This window comes from Bubalus kerabau, chromosome 1, assembly GCF_029407905.1.
Source record: "Bubalus kerabau isolate K-KA32 ecotype Philippines breed swamp buffalo chromosome 1, PCC_UOA_SB_1v2, whole genome shotgun sequence".
Classification (NCBI taxonomy): Eukaryota; Metazoa; Chordata; class Mammalia; order Artiodactyla; family Bovidae; genus Bubalus; species Bubalus kerabau.
In genome coordinates, this window is record NC_073624.1 from 45800052 (window position 1) to 45820574 (window position 20523).

Genomic DNA, 20523 nt, shown 5'->3' on the forward strand with positions numbered 1-20523 from the left:
TCTTAGAAAAATGAAAAATAAATCATAAATCAGAAAATGGGACCAAATTAACCTTAAAAGCCTTTGTATACCAAAAGGAAACCCTCAAGGAAAGACAAGGACACCCCTCAGAATAGGAAGAAATATTTGTAAAGGAAGAGACCCTTAGGGAATTTATCTCCAAAACATACAAACAGCTTATGAAGCTCATTATCAAAAATACATACAAACAAAGAAAAAAAAATGGGCCAAAGACCAAAATGGATATTTCTCTGAGGAAAGCCTACAGATAGCAGATAGGCACATGAAAAATGCTCAGCATCACGAAATGTTGCAGAAACCGGTACTCGAGAAACTAAGCATCAGACTTGAAGAGTTGGAGAACTCAGGTTTATTACGCCGGTGGGCCCAGAGGAGTTACCACTCCAAGCTCTGAGCCCACACAAAGGGTTACAGAGTTTTTATACACGGACAGGCATGATTAAGCGGGTTTGCTGGGGCTAGGGTGATTGCAAATGGTAGGACAAGGGTGAGTGAGACAAGCCGCATTCTTCATTCAAGAAGAGGCAGAGTCCTCCCTTTTCAGCTGTCAGTAGGTCTAGCCCTCTCTTATTCTGCAAAACCACCTCTGCCAGGAAATCTAGTTGGTCCTGTAAGGCCACTAAAGATTTGGCTACTCTCTCAATGTTGTCTGTGAAGTCTGTGGATCAGTTCAGTTCAGTTCAGTCGCTCAGTCGTGTCCGACTCTTTGCGACCCCATGAATCGCAGCACACCAGGCCTCCCTGTCCATCACTGAAGTCTTTGGATAGTGAATGGTTAAAGGTGGCTGATGAAGCAATTCTTCCTATTCCCCTACCTGTCCCAGCCGTGATTCCTGGACCAACCAGTAGGGGTATAAACTGGATGGCTCTTTTTGACCACTGCGTATGTGCTGCCAGAGGTACATGTGAGAGTCTGGTTGTTAGGGACAATATTCATCTGGGGAGTGAGGAGCGCTAAGGTGCAGCTAGACTAAGGTGCAGCTAAGGTGCAGTTAACTGGTAGACATAAGCAGGCATCTGTCCCACAAACAAAGAAAAGGCCTTGGTGGGGGCGGCACCATATTGCGTTTGTGGGGGATGAGTGGGCCGCTCATCAATTAAAAGTTTGATTACATTTGTCCCTGGCTAAATTGCCTACAGATTCAGTTCCTCCATCATTTGTAAAGCATTCTGGAGCCTTTTGAGTTAACTCAGTTGCCCTTAAGACTGGCCCTTGTAAGGGTGGATCTACAGGAGTTCCCATGGTTCTTGCACTATTTAATGGTACGGGTGTAGCTAAGTACTGTGGAGCGCCTAAGCAAAACAAGCAACCCCTGGCCAGCTGGGGGTTGGTGTCATTAAGAAGGCGATGAGTTTCTTGAGAACCTAGTACAGACGGGGGTCTAAGGGGGATTTAACTGTGTAACCTGGGTCTTGCTGCCAACAGGCAGAGCCTGATTTTTTAGGGCAAAGTTGGTCCGTGATTTCATTTGTCTGCATTATTGTCCCTGTCTAGTAGGTTTTTTCCATTTATTTGGCAGACAGACTCCTGTTCTGGGTTGTAACATCTGCGTGGCATTTGGGGGTGGATGGAGGCACAGGGGCCTGATGGCAACGCCATGGTGTCGAGATACTGCCCGGGGTTTGGATCCTCTGGTGGCAGAAAGGTAGCAGCAGCTGGGGGCATAACTGGAAAACATTTTTTCACCCAGGCCCCTGGATATACATCGAATGGTTATGGAGGCAGTAGGTGATTGGCCTATAGGATTGGCTATCTATACATTGTTCTAGCTGATGGTTGAGTAAGAGATTTTTCAAGGGTTGACTGTAATGTTGACAGGTGTGTGATGGATAAGGAATGGCACCACCTGTTAGAGCAAGGGACACTAAAAGGCTGCAAAGCAGCCTGCACATAACAGATAACTGAACACTAGCAAAAGGCTTTCTCCCCATCTTTGGGGTGTCACGGCTATAGCAACTAAGCCTATCGTGAAGGGGGGAGAGCTATACTGTGAGCAATTTAGTTAGTAGGGAGAATCGATCTTAAGAGATATCTAATAAGAATGAGGCTTTTCACTACAGTGAGATAATAGACAGCTAGCCACAGCTTCTGACCCAAATCCTAGTCCTAGGGTGTGACTGAAGCTAGTCCAGTAGTGAAGAGCATAGCAATAATACCAATCAGGGATAGAGTCCAGGGTTGACAATGAAAATCCATTGATATTTTGATAGCCGGCTCCTCAAGCTTCCACCGTGCGTTGACCAGCCAGCTGCCAGAGTGTGGCTGGAGCAAGGCTGAAGAATCCTCAAGCTTCTGCCATGCATGGACTGGTCAGCTTCCGGAGTGACTAGAGCTGGGTTCAGTGTCTTTTGTGGGTGAGGGCCGTTGTTTTTGGAACCAGACCTTGAGGGGATTCTTAGGGTCCCAGACTGTTTTCCAGGTGTCCTCATTACAGGAAGCCACTGTCTTCTTGACTCTGGTGTGGTGGATCCAAGGGATGAGACCTGTAACTTTAACAGCAGTAGGGGTTGCCAGGATGACCGTGTGAGGGCCTGTCCAAACTGGCTGAAGTGGTTCCTTTTTCCAGTCCTTAACCCATACTTCATCTCCCGGCCGAGAAGGATGAACCCAGTTGCCCAAAGGAATGGGTGTCCTTTCTAAGGTTTTTCAGGCGATGTGGTGGAAGACTTTTCCCAGGGCCTGGAGGTGTTGGGACATCTCCAGGCCACCTAGTTTTTGGGGGTTTCCCTTGAGTTTTCCTATCACTGGGGGCATCCTCCCACATAAGATCTCAAAGGGAGAACAGCCTGAGGACCTCGGGGTGCATCGGGCTCAGAGTAAAGAAAAGGGGTACATGTCGACCCAAGATAACTGGGTCTCCTGACAGAGTTTATCTAATGTAGTCTTGAGGGTCCAATTCATGTATTCAACTTTCCCTGAGCTCTGTGGCCTATAAGCAGTGTGAAGCTTCCATTTGATTCCCATTTGTCCTGGATAAAGTTTGGATTATCTCAGACACAAAAGCTGGCGCATTGTCAGACCCTATGGAGAGAGGCAGCGCATGTCTCAGGATTATGTCTCTTGTAAGGCCTTGGCCACTTCTTGTGCCCATTCAGTGCAAGTGGGGTAGACTTCAGCCCATTCTGAGTAGGTGCAGACTACCACAAGTAAATACTTACAGCCCCTATAGGGCTTGACTTCAGTAAAGTCCACTTTTGATCTTCAAAGGACAGTGTCCCAACGGTCTGCACCCCTGGGTTGGGTCTTGGTCCTTCGCTGGCATTGTTTTGTGCACAAATCACACATCTCGCAATGATCTGGGCACACAGGGTTGGGAGCTTAGGAATGAAATAGTAGCAGTTCAGTATACTCTCCAGCACAGTTTTTCCTAAATGAGTTGTCTCATGATGTTGTTTTACCAGCTGGACTGCTATATTGCTGGGAACAAAGAGTCTTTGGTCTGGGAGCTTCCTCCAGCCCTCTTTTTCTTTTATTCTTCTCTCATTTAGAGTCCATTAATCTTCTTCCTTGGTGTATCTCGGGGACAGAGGCAATTCTGGCTTCAAGTGGACCTTAAAGATTGACTCAGGGCCCACTGTGGGGCTCAGTTGGGTCACCGCCTCCTTGGCTTCCTGGTCAGCCAACCGATTTCTTCTGCTGATCGGATCAGTTCCTCGCTGATGGCCTTTAAAATGGATGACTGCCACTTGGAAAGGCTTCCAGACTGCTTCGAACAGCTGAAGGATTTCCTTTTTGTTTTTAATCTCCTTTCCCCCTGCTGTCGATAGTCCCCTTTCTTATAAATGGCTTCATGTACATGTAAAGTAGCAAAGGCATACTTTGAACCAGTATAGATGTTGACTTGTTTCCCTCCGGCGTGCCTTAGCACCTGGGCAAGTGCCCGTAGCTCAGCCCGTTGTGCTGACCACCCTGTGGCAAGGCCTCAGCCTTCACTCTCTCGTCAGTTGTTATGGCATAGCCTGCTTTGTGCTGCCCATCTTGGATGAAACTGCTTCCATCAGTGAACAGTTCCAGTTCCAGGTTCTGGAGGGGAATGTCTGTCAGGTCCAGCCTGCTCAAGTAAATCTCATCTATGACCTCCTCACAGTTATGACCAGGGGTTTCTGATTCCATAGGTAAAAAGGTGGTGGGGCTCAGCGTCCACATAGTCTCGAGTTGGACCCATGGGTTTTCGCAAAGCAGTCCTTGATAGTGAGCCATCCTGGAGTTCGTCAACCACTTATGCCCCCGGCTGTTCTTCAGGGCAGTAGCAGCATGGGGAGCGTTTACATTTATATTTTGTCCTAGAGTAAGCTGATCTGCTTCTCTGACCAAAACCACAGTTGCAGCTCATGCCTGGAGGCATGGCGGCCAACCCACAGCCACTGGATCCAGTCGTTTGGACAGATATGCAGCTGGGCTGCCACAGCCCAACTGCCTGTGTGAGGACCTCCAGGGCAGTGTGATTTTTCTCATGTACAAAGAGGTCAAAGTCCCGTGTCACATCTGGCAGCCCTAATGCTGGAGCACTGGTCAAGAGTCTCTTTATCTCCTCGAAGGCCTTTTTCTGTTTAGGCCCCCACTCCAGGGGGTCCTTACCAGATCCTGCTGTGGCTTTAAACAAAGGCTTGGCAATTTCAGAGAAACCCAGTATCCAGATTCGGCAGAATCCAGCAGCCCCAAGGAACTCACGGACTTATTTCTTAGTGTTCAGCCGAGGTATTGAACAGATGGCTTGCTTCCTCTCATGTCCAAGCACCTGATGCCCTTTTGTGATGACAGACCCCAGGTATTTGACCTCCTGTCTGCAGAGCTGAGCCTTTTTCCATGACACCTTGTACCCTGTGGTGGAGAGTGGAGCCAACAGGGCTTTGGTGCCTCTCCTGCAGTCCCCTTGGGTGAGGCTGGCTAGCAACAGGCCATCCATGAACTGGAGTAGGGTGCAGTTTAAAGTTTCTCCAGGAAAGGCAGCAAGGTCCACACTTAGGGCTTCACCAAACAGGGTAGGTGAGTTTTTGAAGCCTTGTGGCACTGGAGTCCAAGTAAGCTGTGTCTTTCTCCCAGTGTGGGTCTTCCCATTCAAAGGCAAACAATGGCTGGTTGGCTGGTGACAGCCAGAGGCAGAAGAATGCGTCCTTGAGATCGAAGCAGGTGAACCAGCTTACCTGGGTAAGAGACTCAGGAGAGAGTAGGGACCACCGGATGGATGGTGATCACTGCACTGTTGACTGTGTGGAGGTCCTGGATGGGGCTGCAGTCATTCCCTCCAGACTTTTTGACAGGTAAGAACGGAGTGTTCCAGGGAGACTGACATTCGATTAGGATCTCGGCATCTTGTAGGCGCTGGATGTAGTCCCAAATTCCCAGGCATGCCTCCCATGGTAATGGATATTGTTTTTATCTAACAGGAGTGGCTCCTGGCCTCAGGTTCTCCACAATGAGGGCATGGTTTTTGGCCAAACCTGGGGGCCCCTTCTCTGCCCAAACATCAGGGAATTCTTTTAGCAGTCTGGGGGGATTTATTTGTTCCTTCCCTGAGGAATAGAAATGCCATTCATCTTCCCTGGGCATGGTCACGGCCATCATCAGAGCCAATTGGCTCCCCAAGGTGAGGCTCGCAGGCTTTCTGGGGGGTAAAGGTGATTTGTGCCCCCAGTTTTGTCAGTAAGTCTCTACCCAGCAGGGGAATGGGGTATTCTGGTAAGTACAGAAATTCATGAGTCATCAGATGGCCCCCTCGCTGACACAAACCGGCCTTGCAAAATGAGAGGGCTGTCAAGTCCCCTATGGCCCCAACAATAGTTGCTATTTGGCCTGTGAGGGGAGCCACAGGTGTGGTTACCACGGAGTGCTCAGCTCTGATATCCACCATAAAATTCATTGATTGGCCCCCCTACTTTCATCGTGACCTTGGACTCCCAGACACCCAGGATCAGGAAGTCCGGTCTTCCCTAGTCTGATACTGCTCCAGCCAGGTGGATAAGGTTTTGGACAGCCATCTCAGGCGGTACCTTTCTTTGTTGGGTTGACTGAACTTCTTCGACCCTTTAGATGTCCCTGTGCAATGGGGGTGCTCATTCCTCCAGTGTCCAGTCTCTTTGCAATGGGTGCACTGGTCGTAGCATAGTGGTGGTCTCTTCTTAGTTTCCCCTTTCCACAAGGGAACAGTCTGTTTCACTGGATCTAAGCTCCTCAATGCTGCTGCTAGCAGGGCTGCTTTCTGCTCATTTTTTCTGAGTGGTTGGGCCACAAATACCCTACGTTGTCCCTATTCGTTTGTGCAAAATCTTGGGGGTAGGGTCGGTGCTATTAGAAGCAAGGAGTCTGTATGGAAACTTATCTGAATGTCCTGGAGTCCCAGTGACTACCTGGTGTACTGCTTGGACAGTCAGCAGGTCAAGAGTGCCCTCTGGCGGCCATCCAACGTCAGTTCAGTTCAGTTCAGTTAGTCAGTCACGTGGGACTGAGAGGTTAGGCCTCCCTGTCCATTGCCAACTCCCGGAGTTTACTCAAACTCATGTCCATTGAGTTGGTGATGCCATCCAACTATCTCATCCTCTGTCATCCCTGTCTCCTCTTGCCTTCAGTCTTTCCCAGAATCAGGGTCTTTTCAAATGAGTCAGTTCTTCACATCAGGTGGCCAAAGTATTGGAGTTTCAGCTTCAACATCAGTCCTTCCAATAAATATTCATAACTGATTTCCTTTAAGATGGACTGGTTGGATCTCCTTGCAGTCCAAGAGACTCTCAAAAGTCTTCTTCAACACCACAGTTCAAAAGCATCATTTCTTTGGCACTCAGCTTTCTTTATAGTCCAACTCTCACATTCATACATGACTACTGGAAAAACCATAGCTTTGACTAGACAGACCTTTGTTGGCAAAGTAATGTCTCTGCTTTTTAATATGCTGTCTAGGTTTGTCATACGGAGAAGGCAATGGCACCCCACTCCAGTACTCTTGCCTGGAAAATCCCATGGATGGAGGAGCCTGGTAGGCTGCCGTCCATGGGCTCACTAGGAGTTGGATACAACTGAGCGACTTCACTTTATTTTTTCACTTTCATGCATTGGAGAAGGAAATGGCAACCCACTCCAGTGTTCTTGCCTGGAGAATCCCAGGGACGGGGGAGTCTGGTGGGCTGCCGTCTCTGGGGTCGCACAGAGTCGGACACGACTGAAGTGACTTAGCAACAGCAGCAGCAGCAATATAACCTTGAGTAAATAAGCAGGATACAAACTGAATATATATTATCTTTTAAAGGAAAAAAGGCTATAGGAAAACAATTTGGGGAAAAGTTTTCAATTAGCAATAATCGCGCCTCGGATAAACCTCATTGGCTACGATACTGCCACTGCGCAAAGCTAGGAAAACAATTTTGTTGTTACCAACAGTTATCTCTATATAGTATGATTCCAAATATTTAATGTTATTCTTTATATACATACATCGTTATTGTCAAATTCTCCACAATGAGCATGTATTAAGAATTTATATCAATCAAATAAAATTAGAGTATCAACCCACTTCAGTACATTGTGCATAATAAACCCTCTATTACTGCATGAATGAAAAGGAAACAGAAAGAATTAAATGAGATTTGTTACATTCTTACATAAAAATCTATTACAATAGAATTCAAATTTTATTTTTTAATCAAATAGTTTCTATTTCTTATTAGAAAACAAAGCTTTGATGAATATGGGCTAGAATTACAACAGGTAACATTATTGGCAAGTTACCACTGGCCAGGCATGTGCTAAGCATATCATATTCTTTACCTCATTTATTCCTCAAATTTATATTTTGAAACAAGATTATACCCAGTTACGGGAGAAATGGCAACCCACTCCAGTACTCTTGCCTGGAAAATCCCATGGATGGAAGAGCCTGGTGGGCTGCAGTCCATGGGGTCGCTGGGAGTCCGACATGACTGAGCGACTTCACTTTCACTTTCATGCATTGGGGAAGGAAATGGCAACCCACTCCAATGTTCTTGCCTGGAGAATCCCAGGGACGGGGGAGCCTGGTGGGCTGCCGTCTATGAGGTTGCACAGGGTCGGACACGACTGAAGCAACGCAGCAGCAGCAGCAGGTTTGTCATAACTTTCCTTCCAAGGAGCAAGCGTCTTTTAATTTCACAGCTGCGGTCACCATGTGCAGTGATTTTGGAGCCCCCCAAAATAAAGTCTGCCACTGTTTCCACTGTTTCCCCATCCATTTGCCATGAAGTGATGGGACCAGATGTATAGCCCAATATATACCTAAGTCATCTGACTTAGTTTGTTCCATACCAATTCTTATTTTTTAGAGAAACTATATACCGGCATTGTCCATAAGGCACCCAGCCTAGTTTTCTAGTGTTATTAGACTGATTATCCATAGAATGATTTAATTGTTTCCAGTATAGAGGAGACTTTAAATGCGTGCAAGGTGCAGCTCCTGCAGTTAGAGGGCAAGAAAGCAAACTTAGTTACAGACATGCAGAGCCAGGAATGGCTTAAAATAAAAAAAAAATAAAAAAAAAAAAGGAATATTCAGGTCTGCTCATTGTTTTCTTTATCTTCTTTGTTCTCAGGAAGGGGAAAGAGAAAAACTCATTTCTCTCTTTTTTATCCCTTTTCACTGCAACACAAGTACCTTAGGATCCAGCAGTCCCACAGCTGGGAATAAACCCAGAGAAAAAATTTTAAACATTTAAAAGACAAAGAAACCCCTGCGATCTCAGCCCAAAAAGGTACAATAGTCAAGTCTGGGAAGGAAGCTAAATGTAGAAATTACAGACGAATGGAAACAGAGGATGGGGCACAGGTACACAATGCAATATTTCTCAGTGATAAGGAAGTAGGAAATAATGCCAAGTCCAGCCACAGGAAATAAAGTAGGGATGATCATTCCCAGTGAAGTAAGGGAGACAAGTATCATGTGATTTCAGTAGGTGTAACCTAAAAATGGATACAAATGAAGTTCTTTCGCAAAGAGACACAGCCTCACAGATTTAGAAAAGAAACTCCTGGTCACCAAGAAAATCAAGATGCAGTAGATCGAAAAGAAAAAAAAAGTAGAAAACCCCACAAGATTGTAATTCACTCCTGTTCAAATTATAGGGTAAAAACAGAAAAATATGGAAAAAGAAATGTTGATTCTATCCCCCTCAGGCCGTAGTTACCTGAGCTGATGTCACATCCCTGGAGCCTGACTGGCTTCGGTACCAAGGCTGGAGTGTCCTGGGGCTGAGGGAGCTGGGAGCATGTAGCAGGCAGTGTACCTCCACAATGAACCTGGAGTGCCTGTTGCCCTCTGCAGAGCCTCCATCCTTCAGAAACAAGTGGGAGAAATTAAGAGTTTGGAATTAACACATACACAGTAATATATACCAAATAGATGATTAAAAAGTAACTACTGAAGAGCATAGGAAAGTTGATGAGCACACTGTAATCACCTATATGTGAAAATGAACCCAAAGAGAATAAACATCTATGCATAACTGAAACATGTATCTGTACAACTGAAACAAACACATCAGAAACTAACAATATTCCAACATAAAAATAACAAGGAAATTACAGGGAAAAAAAGAAGAGTGGGACATGAAGAACTGCTGCTCCCTTGTGGCCGTCTAATTTAACAACACCATGAAAAGCAGTACTCATGGGTATTTAATATGCACAAGGATCAAGGGGCTGAAGGTAAAAAATATCTGCCTTCAAGAAATGTCCTAGGTGTCACTGGAAAAAAAAAAAACTCAAAACAATGCAGGCATTCAAGTGGTCAATTTCAAGAGGTAAGTTTAACTCACACCCTTTAAAAGAATCACATGAAAAGATGTCCACATCACTAAATATTAGAGACATGCAAATCAAAACTACAATGAGGTATTTCCTCACATGGTTAACAATGGCCATTGTCCAAAAGTTGACAAACAATAAATGCTGGAGAAAGTGTGGAAAAAAGAGAACCCTCCCACACTTAGTGAAAAGGTAGATTTGTAGCAGTCACTATGAAGAACAGTGTGCAGGTTTTTTAAGAAATGGTCATGAGAATGAAATTAGAATACTCCCTAACAGCAAAAACTCCAAATAGATTAAGGACCTAAATAAAAGGACAGATAATATGAAACTCTTAAGGGAAAAAGCAGAACACACTTTGACATAAAATGCAGCAAGTTTTTCTTTGATCTACCACTTAGAACCATGAAAAATAAAAAATAAATAAATGAAAAAAATAAAAATAAATGGGACCTAACTCCCCTTAAAAGTACTGGCACAGCAGAGGAAACCATAAACACAACAAAAAGACCCCATAATGAAAGTAATATGTGCAAACGGAGACACCCACGAGGAATTTCTCACCAAAACATACAAACTGCTTATGCACCTCAATATCAAAGAAACAACCCAGTCAAATAAGGGCACAAGATTTAAATGGACCTTTCTCCAAAGAAATCATAGAGATGGCCATGAAGCACATGAAAAGATGCTCAGTATCTGTAAGTACTAGAGAACTGCGAATCAGAAGTGGCGTCATCTCACACACGTCAGCATGGTCAGCATAGAAAATCTATGACAATAAATGCTGGAAAGGGAATGGAGGGAAAAGAATCCTCCTCCCTGTTGATTGGAATGAAAGTCGCTAAATCCACGAAGGAGAACAGGACAAAGGGTCATTAAACACTAAAGAGTGAAGTACCGTAGGACCCAGCAATCCCAGTCCTGGGCACAGATCCAGAGAAAACCATAACTTTAAAAGACAGAGGCACCCAATGTTCATGGCAGCACTATGAACAATAGCCAATACAGGGATGAAGCCTGAGTGGGTAAGCACAGATGACTGGGTAAACAAGATGCATACACGCACACAGAGCAGTTACAGCTCAGCCGTAAAAAGGGGGACATCATGCCATGTCCAGCAACAAGGAAGGAAGTAGAGATGATCATACTAAGTGAAGTAAGACAAAGGAAGACAAGTATCATATGATGTTTCTTGGAGGTGGATTCTAAAAATGGATACAAATGAACTTCTTTCCCAAAAAGAAACAGCATAACATAGCAAAGCACCTTATGGTTACCAAAAGGGAAAGGTGATGGGCAAAGGAAATGAGAAGGTGGACACGGACATACACACACGACTCTTTGTAAAATAATCAACAAGAACCCACTATAGGATGAGTACCCCGAATCAACACTGCATAATAAACTATATGGGAAGAGAACCCAAAAAAGAACACGTACTATGCATCACTAGAGCATTTATGCATCACTATGCATGAGTGAATCATGTTGCTGTACACCTGAAACAAATAAACTCTACAACATTGTAAGTCACCTCTGCTGCTGCTGCTGCTGCTAAGTCGTGTCAGTCGTGTCTGACTCTTAGCGACCCCATGGACTTCAGCCCACCAGGCTCCTCTGTTCCTGGGATTTTCCAGGCAAGAGTACTGGAATGGGTTGCCATTGCCTTCTCCGAAGTCACCTCTACACCATTACAAAATGCAAATTACAAAAAGAGAATGCTGACTCTATTCCCTTTAGGCCTTAGTGATCTGGGACGCTGCCATATCCCTGAAGCCTGGGCAGGCTTGGGTCCCTTGGATGGACTGTCTTGGGGCTGAGGGAGCTGGGGAGGATGTGCCAGCTAATGAGCCCTGCCCCATGGACCTGGTAAGCCAGTTCCCCTATGCACCGGCCCACAACCACCAGATCCTGGCAGCCTCCTGCAGTCAAACTACACCTACTGCACCCAAAGGATGTGGAGCCTCTGGGCTGGAGGAGCTTTGAAAAGCCCCCTTGACTCCATGTTTCCAGGTGATGCAGTTCCCACCTCCAGATTTCTTCCCCACCTATGATTAAAGTACCCTCCACAGAGTAGTGTTGCAGGAATTGGGATGTGTCCAGGGGATAGGGATAAGGAAGGAAGAAGGAATTGGACACAAGCTTTGGGTATTTCTTCTGGCACATTCCACTTTAATGGACAATCCAGAAACAGGACTTTCCCTAAGGCTCTGGTTCCCCTAGTAACCAGGGTAGGGGCATGAGACATGTTGCCACCTGGTGGCCATTTCCCATAACAACTTTAAATCCTTTGCTCACCAGCATTGTGGTGCCACTAGGCTGCACTAGACCTGCGGGCTGTAAGTAAAAAACATCTGCTCTCAAGAAATGCCCTCGGGGACGTCAACAGAAAAATATTAAAAACAGAGCAGGCATTCAAGAAGCCAATTTGAATAAGTTTAACTCACACTGTTTAAAAAAAAAAATCACATGTAAAAATGTCAATATCGCTAAATATGAAAGAAATGCAAATCAAAACTTCAAGAAGGTATCACCTTGTAAGAGTCAGAATGGCCACAGATGGAAACTCTACAAGCAATAAATTCTGGAGAGGGTGTAGAGCAAAGGGAATCCTCCTGCACTGACGCTGGGGATGGAAATTGGGAGCAGCCACCGTGGAGAACATCGGGCAGCTTCCTTAGCGATGAAAATGACAATGAAATTAGAATGCTCCCTAACACCATACACAAAAATAAACTCCAAATAGATTAAAGATCTAAATAAAAGGGCAGATACTATGAAACACTTGAGGGAAAGAGCACATGCCTTGACATAAAATGCAGCAAGTTCTTTTTTGATCCACCTCATAGAATCATGAAAATAAAACAAAAATACACAAATGGGGCCTAACAAACATTAAAAACATCTGCAGAGCAAAGGAAACCATCAGTGAAAGAAAAAGACAACCCTCAGAATGGAAAAAAGTTCTTGCAAACAAAGATACCTATAGGGAATTTCTCTTCAACACATACAAACCATTAGTACAGCTCAATATCAAAAATACAAACAATCCAATAAAAAATGGGCCAAAGAATAAATGCACATTTCTCCAAAGAAGTCATAGAAATGGCCATAAAGCACATGAAACAATGCTCAGCATCACTGGTTCTTCAGTTCAGTTCAGTTGTTCAGTCGTGTCCGACTCTGCAACCCCAAGAATTGCAGCACGCCAGGCCTCCCTGTCTATCACCAACTCCTGCAGTTCACCCAAACTCATGCCCATCGCGTCGGTGATGCCATCCAGCCATCTTATCCTCTGTCATCCCTTTCTCCTCCTGCCCTCAATCCCTCCCAGTATCAGAGTCTTTTCCAATGAGTCAACTCTTCGTATGAGGTGGCCAAAGTATTGGTGTTTCAGCTTTAGCATCAGTCCTTCCAAAGAACACCCAGGACTGATCTCCTTTAGGATGGACTGGTTGGATCTCCTTGCAGTCCAAGGGACTCTCAAGAGTCTTCTCCAACACCACAGTTCCAAAGCATCAATTCTTCAGTGCTCAGCTTTCTTCACTAGTTCTTAGAGAAAGGCAAATCAAATGTACAATGAGGTATCACCTCACATTGATCAGAATGGCCATATTGAAAACCCTACAACAATAAAGTCTGCAGAGGGTGTGGAGAAAAGGGACCCCTCCTACACTGTTGGTGGGAACGTAAGTCACTATACCCACTAGGGAGAACATTATGGGGGTTCTTAAAAAACTAAACAAAGAAGTACCCAGTGAGCCAGCAGTCCCATACCTAAGCATAGATCCAGAGAAAACCAAAATTAAAAAGACACCTGCACCCAACGATCATCATGGTGGCACTAGGTACAATAACCAAGACACAGAAGCAGCTTAAGTGTACAAGGACAGATGAATGAAGACAGAAAATGGGGTACATATACACAATGCCAGTATTACTCAGATGTAAAGAAGGATGAAATAATGCCATTTCCAGTTACCGGGAAGAAACTAGAGATAATCATACTAAGTGAAGTAAGTGAAAGAGAAAGACAAGTATAGGATATTACTTCCTGTGGAATCTACACATGGATACAAGTAAACTTCTTTACAAAAGAGGAACAGCCTCACAGACTTAAAAAAGAAACTCATGGTTACCAAAAAAGAAAGGCAGAGGGACAGAGAGTAATTAGCTGGTCCAGATCAATATATACACCTTAAAAGAGATGCTAAAGGGCTCATAAGTCACAAGTCTAAGAGGGCTGTAAATGACACCTGTCCTCAAGAAATGTCCTGGGGTAAATCACTGGAAAAAAATTCTAAACAGGGCCAATTTTGAAGAAGCCAGATTGAAGAGGTAAACTGTTTTTACAAGATGTAAAATAATAATAAAAGCACATGGAAAGATAGTCCACATCAGTAATTATTAGATCAATGCCAAACAAAACTATGAGGTATCACCTCACACTGTTCACAATACCCATCATCGAAAAGACCTACAAAGAACAATTACTGCAGAGAATGTACAGAAAATAAAATCCTCCCACAGTCTTGGTGGGATATAAATGGTGAGGCCACGACGGAAAACATCATGGAGTTTCCTTGAAAAACCAAACATAGAGGTATCATATGACCCTGCAATCCCATTCCTCAGCTTAGGTCCAGAGAAAATCACCATTCAAAACTACACGTGCACCGTGATTTTCAGGGCAGCACTATTTACAACAGTCAAGTCACAGAATCCACCAAAATGTCCATTGACAGAAAAATGAAGACTACGTGGTACATCTAGACACTGGAATGCTGCTCAGCCATGAAACCGAACGAGATAATGATATTGGCAGTAGCCTGGATAGACCAAGAAATTATCATACTATACATACTTTTCAGAGAGAAAAGGACAAACATCCTAAGATATCACGTACAGGTGAAATCTATAAGTTTATACCAATGAACTAATTTACAGAATAGAAACAGACTCATAGACTGAGAAAATCAAATTATGACTATCAAAGGAAAGTTAGAAGGGACAGAGAAATTAAGAGTTTGGGATGAAATTATACATCAAGTTGATAATGAAAAAGGACCTACTGAATAGAACTGAGGACTCTACTGAACAAACTGTAATAACTTATATGAGGAAAAAAACAGAAAAAGAACAGATATACATCTGTGTATAACTGAATCAAATTCATGTACATCTAAAACAAACAAAACATCAGAAATCAACTCTACCCCCAATATAAAATAACAATAAATTACAGATTAAATTACACAAACTTGGTCTAGAAGAAATCAGACAGTAGTGACTCTATGAATTAGATATATGATATGCTGTGATATTAACATGACACCACCAAAGGTTTTTTCACTCAGCAGAATGCAGACCAGCAACTCACTCAAAGGTGCCTGACCTCATGTGAATGTGACAATTTGAAGAAAAGAAAAAGGACCACAGGTTAATCAGGGCAACACCCTCAATTCAGATGTTTGAAATCTCAGAGTGGAATAGATACACTGAGGTAAGAACACATGTGGGGTCTCTGCACAGGATCCAGAGCCATGTGGATGGGGTGAGACTCGTATAATCCCCAGACCCTGCACCTGGGGTCACACATCCACAGTCTCCAGGGTGACCCCCCAGACCCTGTACCTGGGGTCACATGTCCACAGTCTCAGGGTAATACACCTCCCAGACTCTGTACCTGGGGTCACAGGTCCACAGTCTCCAGGGTGACCCCCACTCCCAGACCCTGCACCTGGGGTGGCAAGACCTTTGGTTAGGATACCAGGTCTCTGCTGGTTGGGCCCCTATGGTGGAAACGAGTGAGTTCCTATAACCTCCTGGCTTGGTAGATAGAAGTGTTGGGTCGGTCTCCTTCACCCACACTTGTTCCAAATAAGTCCTCCTCTTTTCCCTTCGGTTCTATGTGATATTAACTGTTTTTACAGCTGTCATGATAATACTGAACACACTACCTTTGTGCTGGCAGTCTCGGTCTTTTGTTGTCCTGCTAAGGTGCTGTGAAAACACACCAGATGCTGGGCTGGAAGACAAGGGGCAGGTCTGGTCTCTGCTGAGTATGGACCGTCTACTGGAAGGAGATCACAGCAGCAACCTCACCTGCTGCTCACTGGCTTTTTGCCTGATTCATGTGCCCTGCAATCAGTTGTGAAAGTAAACCTGCTCCCTTCTTGCCATGCTCGTGCTGGTGAATTGGAATAATGACGAGATAGCTCACCTGAAGAGTCTCCAAGAGCCCCAGGGATGGGGAACCTTGCAGGGGTAAACAGGGAATAGGCACAGGCCTGTATGAAATGATACTGTAAAGCATTAATTCCTAAACACGAGGCAAGTGAAGCTCACATGTATTCTTCCCTTTTTCTTAGCTTTGAGTGAATGGTCTCCCTCTGTACATGATTCTGACCCATGCAGATGGGGTGAGACTCACACAGTCCCCAGACCCCTCCCCAACTGGGGTCACACGTTCCCTTGGTCAGGACACCATGGCTATGGTTGATGTGAGAGTTGGACCACAAAGAAGGCTAAGCACCAAAGAACTGATGCTTTCGAACTGTGGTGCTGGAGAAGACTGTTGAGAGTCCGTTGGATAGCAAGGAGATCAAACCAATCAATCCTAAAGGAAATCAGCTTTAAATATTCATTGGACGGACACATGCTGAAGCTGAAGCTCCAATACTTTGACCACCTGATGGGAAAAGCTGACTCATTGGAAAAGACCCTGATGCTGGGAAAGACTGAAGGCAGGAGGAGAAGGGGGCAACAGAGGATGAGATGCTGGATGGCATCACTGACTCAATGAATATGAGTTAGAGCAAACACCAGGAGATAGTGGAGGACAGGGAAGCCTGACAGGCTGCAGTCAATGTGGTCACAAACAGTTGGACATGACTTAGAGACTGAACAACAACAGCCAGGTAGCCTACCTGAAGTGTCTCTATGAGCCCCAGGGGAGATGAACTTGTCAGAGGGAAAGACTAAGAGCCCTACCTCAGCACTGACCCCTGGGAGGGCCATGGAACCCCACGGTTACCCAGAGAAACCCACCTCAGCTCCAGACCCCAGACATCTGAGCACTGACATTCAGACACAGGCACGGAGTTTTCCAAGACAGAGGCCAGGCCGGGTGTCTACCCAGGTTTCCGTGTCCTACTGCACAGAGAACCCAGTGAGGTATAAACGTTCTCACTGTAGAAGCACACGGTCTCATCTAAACATAATCAGTGTAGACAGGACTTGGAGAGGTCTGAATCTACCATATAGAAAGAACTTGGCAGTAGCTTAGGGCTGTACTCCCAGGAGGCACAGGTCACACACCTGGGGTCTCTCATCGTTGGACAGGGGGCTCACCTCTGTGTGGGAATTAGGATCTTTCTTGAAGAAATCATCACTGGTTTCACACTTCACCCACATCAGGAAATGGAACAAAAGCTTTGTCACTAAACATTTCATCGGATAAAACAAAACTGTAACCAGTTTCTGCGGACACATAGTGGTCAGGGACCAGGGGAGAGCCACGAACTTCCTGGAGCTCAGTCCAGTGTTCAGCAAGGACAGACCGGAAGTGGCCCGGCTGCAGCATCCCAGGCTCCCAGCAGGAGGCGCTGCAACAGTCGCCCAGGCAGGACTGTCCTGCAGGGTCTGGCCAGGACAGCGGGTCAGTCCATCCTGATGGTCAGTTAGGGGTGGAGCGTGTTCAGGTCCTGTTTCCCCACAGAGTCATGGGGAGGGGGCCTGACACCTCCTAGGCTCCCGGTCAAGTGATTTCGTGCAAGGGTTGACGCCCACAGGGCACCGCACTGAATCCAAGCAGAGAATTCAGGCAGAGGTAGGGCATAGACGCCTCAGAGCAGAGAACCCACGGGGAGCTCCCACCTGTACCTGCCTGCCCACCTCAGGCCCCAAACCCCCAGTCCACGACCCATTACCACACACACACCCACACACACACACACACACACACCACACATATGCGCTGAGCACCTACACCGTGCACACAAACAGTACATGTGCGCACATACAGGCATAGCACACACAGGGGGAATAAAATGAATACCCTAAAGCGTGCCTTCCTAAACACAAGTGAAGCTCATATTCATTCTTCCCTTCTTCTGAGCTTTGATAGTTTTCAAAATAAAAGGTTTATAAAGTAGTTCATGGTGAACGACTTTTGGTTCATGGGACTTTCTGAAGTTATTCCACAAATATTAAAGACGTGAGAGATGAATGTAGATATTCCATGTGTCCCTCAACAGAGGAATGGACAAGCAGAACATGGTCCATCCACACAATGAATGTTGTCCAGCCTGAAAGGAAGGCAGTGCTGACATATGCTACAGCATGGGTGAACTGAGGGCATTATGCTCCGTGACATAAGCCAGACACGAAGAGCAAATGATGTTTGAGTCCACTCATACAAGGCCCCTAGAGCAGTCGGCTCCATATTCACAGAAAGCAGGATGCTGGGTGTCAGGGGCTGAGAGAGAGGAAAGGGGACTGGGTGGCTCATGGGGACTGTTTCAGTTTTGCAAGGTAGAAGTAGTGGCTGAACAACAAGAAGAATGCCCACAAGCATGCACTGCAGCAGCATTAACAACAGCTGAGACATGGAAATAACCAAAATGTACATGGACAGATGAGTGAATAAAGAAGTCATATATACATAGAATGGATTATGATTCAGCCTTGAAAAAATAGAATGCCATTTTCAGGGATAATGTAGAATTATCATAGATTAATCTACAACAATCATAGTAAGTGAAGTACTTCAGAAGGAGAAACTGATACCAATGAGCTATTTTATAAAAGCAAAATATACGCAGTCTTAGGAAACAAGCATGGTTACCAAAGGGGAGTTATGGGTGGAAGGGATAAATTAGGACATTGGGATTAATGTATACTCACAAATACATATACAATATAGGATTAACACGGACGTACTTTAGAAAGGGTGGTGTGCTACACACCCTATAATAATGTGTATGTGAACAAAAAAGATGAATCAATATATGTATGGAGATAACTGATGAAGAGTCTCTCCACCTACAAACACAACATCGTAAGTCAGCTATCCTCCAAAAGAAGTAAACGTTAAGTTTAAAAAAAATAAAAAACAAGGATTAATGAGACACAAGTTTCTGGCATGTCTTAGAAGAAACTGTTAGGTTAGGTAGAATAGGGAAAAGGAGTCCAAAATGGCGGTGGCTAAAAGAAGGAGGGGGAAAGCCCGTGAAAATAGAACAAAAGAAAGTCCGAGGACCGGAGTGAGGACCTCAGGAAAAACAAACAACACTCCTGGCTGGCCCAATTTACATAGGACAGGCCCAGGGAGAGATAAACAGATAAATGGAGGAGCCAAAGCTCGCTCGCTCTCTCTCTCTCCCGAGTGCTGGGGCATTCTTCTCTTTGCGTTTTGGGATCAACGTGCCCTCACGCCTCGAAGATGGATTTTCCTGCTATCTTCTAAATAAAATAGAGCTGTAACACTGAGCTGTAACACTGATTTGTCTAAGAGCTATAACATGGTTCATTTGAGACCTGAGAGCTATAACACGGTCTATCCAAGACCTGAGAGCTGTGACATTCCGAGGGGCTTTAATGTCCGTCACTCCAAATCTTTGTTGTGACGATACAAAGAACCGAGGAACATACTCTGGAGTGAAAAAACCGTGGACTAGGAGTAACCCTAAAGTTCTGGTTACTATAGTAACAGGAATAGAACATGAAGAAATCCTGTCTCCTTGTGGCCATTTCGCACAACAGAAACTTTAAAGCTATTGCTTATGCTGCAGTAAAATAAGAAAAACTTTTTTCTCTTTGGTCTTTTGATTCCTTCTCTACTTTTGCTGTTCCTGATCTACAGTCTGCATTGATAACTAAGTTTCCTTCTTTTCAGAAGACTAACCAATTGACTGTTTTGAAACAATGCAGGAAGGAACAAGAATATAGGAACCTTATACCTTTGTGGAAATAAATGTTTCTGGAAGGAAATAAAAAGATGGCTTTAATCCCCAAGCTGGCAGAGGAGAGAACGCACTAGGCTTGTGCCTCAAGAACTGTGTCTCCCCCAATGGGGAATCAAGGAGATCACACAGTTGGGCCTCATACTCAGAGGCTGTAGATAAAGGGCAAATATGTAAGGATCCTGTATTCTTTCTTTTTGCATTGTTTCAAAAAGAGTCAACAGGCTGGCATCAGGGAGCCCAGTATCTTGGGTCTAACAGGCGGTCCCAGGAGTTGGGTTCATTGCTTTTTGTGGACTGCACTGCAGCTTTCTTTCCTTAAGGCAAAAAGAGGGACAAACAAATGACAAGGGATGGTTTGCAGTGTAACATAAAATTAACCATCATTTAACTTAAGGATGTGACTAGCATGAAATTAAAAAATAATAGATGCAAAGTATGGTTCATGCACAGTTAGAGGGCACGGGGTATCTCTGGAGAAGGTCATAGTAAACCAACTCCAGTATTCTTGCCTGGAGAAATTCATGGACAGAGGAGCCTGGTGAGCTACAGTCCATGGGATCACAAAGAGTCAGACATGACTGAGCAACTAACACACACACACACACACACACACACACACACACGCAGGTGCAGGACATAGCTTACATAATGGGTTAGTCTTCTGAAAAGAAGGAAACTTAACAGTGCAGACTGTAGATCAGGAATAGTTAAAATAGACAAAGATTCAACAGAGAAAAACACTATTTCTTATTTCACTGCAACACT

The 20523-nt window shown here is 44.8% G+C and overlaps 1 non-coding gene across 1 annotated transcript; it reads right to left on the reverse strand.

Annotated features, from left to right (window-relative positions):
* Window positions 1–7231: 7231 nt before the first annotated feature.
* Window positions 7232–7365, reverse strand: LOC129642438 (U4 spliceosomal RNA). Its single transcript, XR_008709712.1, has one exon. It is a non-coding gene; the product is annotated as a U4 spliceosomal RNA (small nuclear RNA).
* Window positions 7366–20523: the final 13158 nt, after the last annotated feature.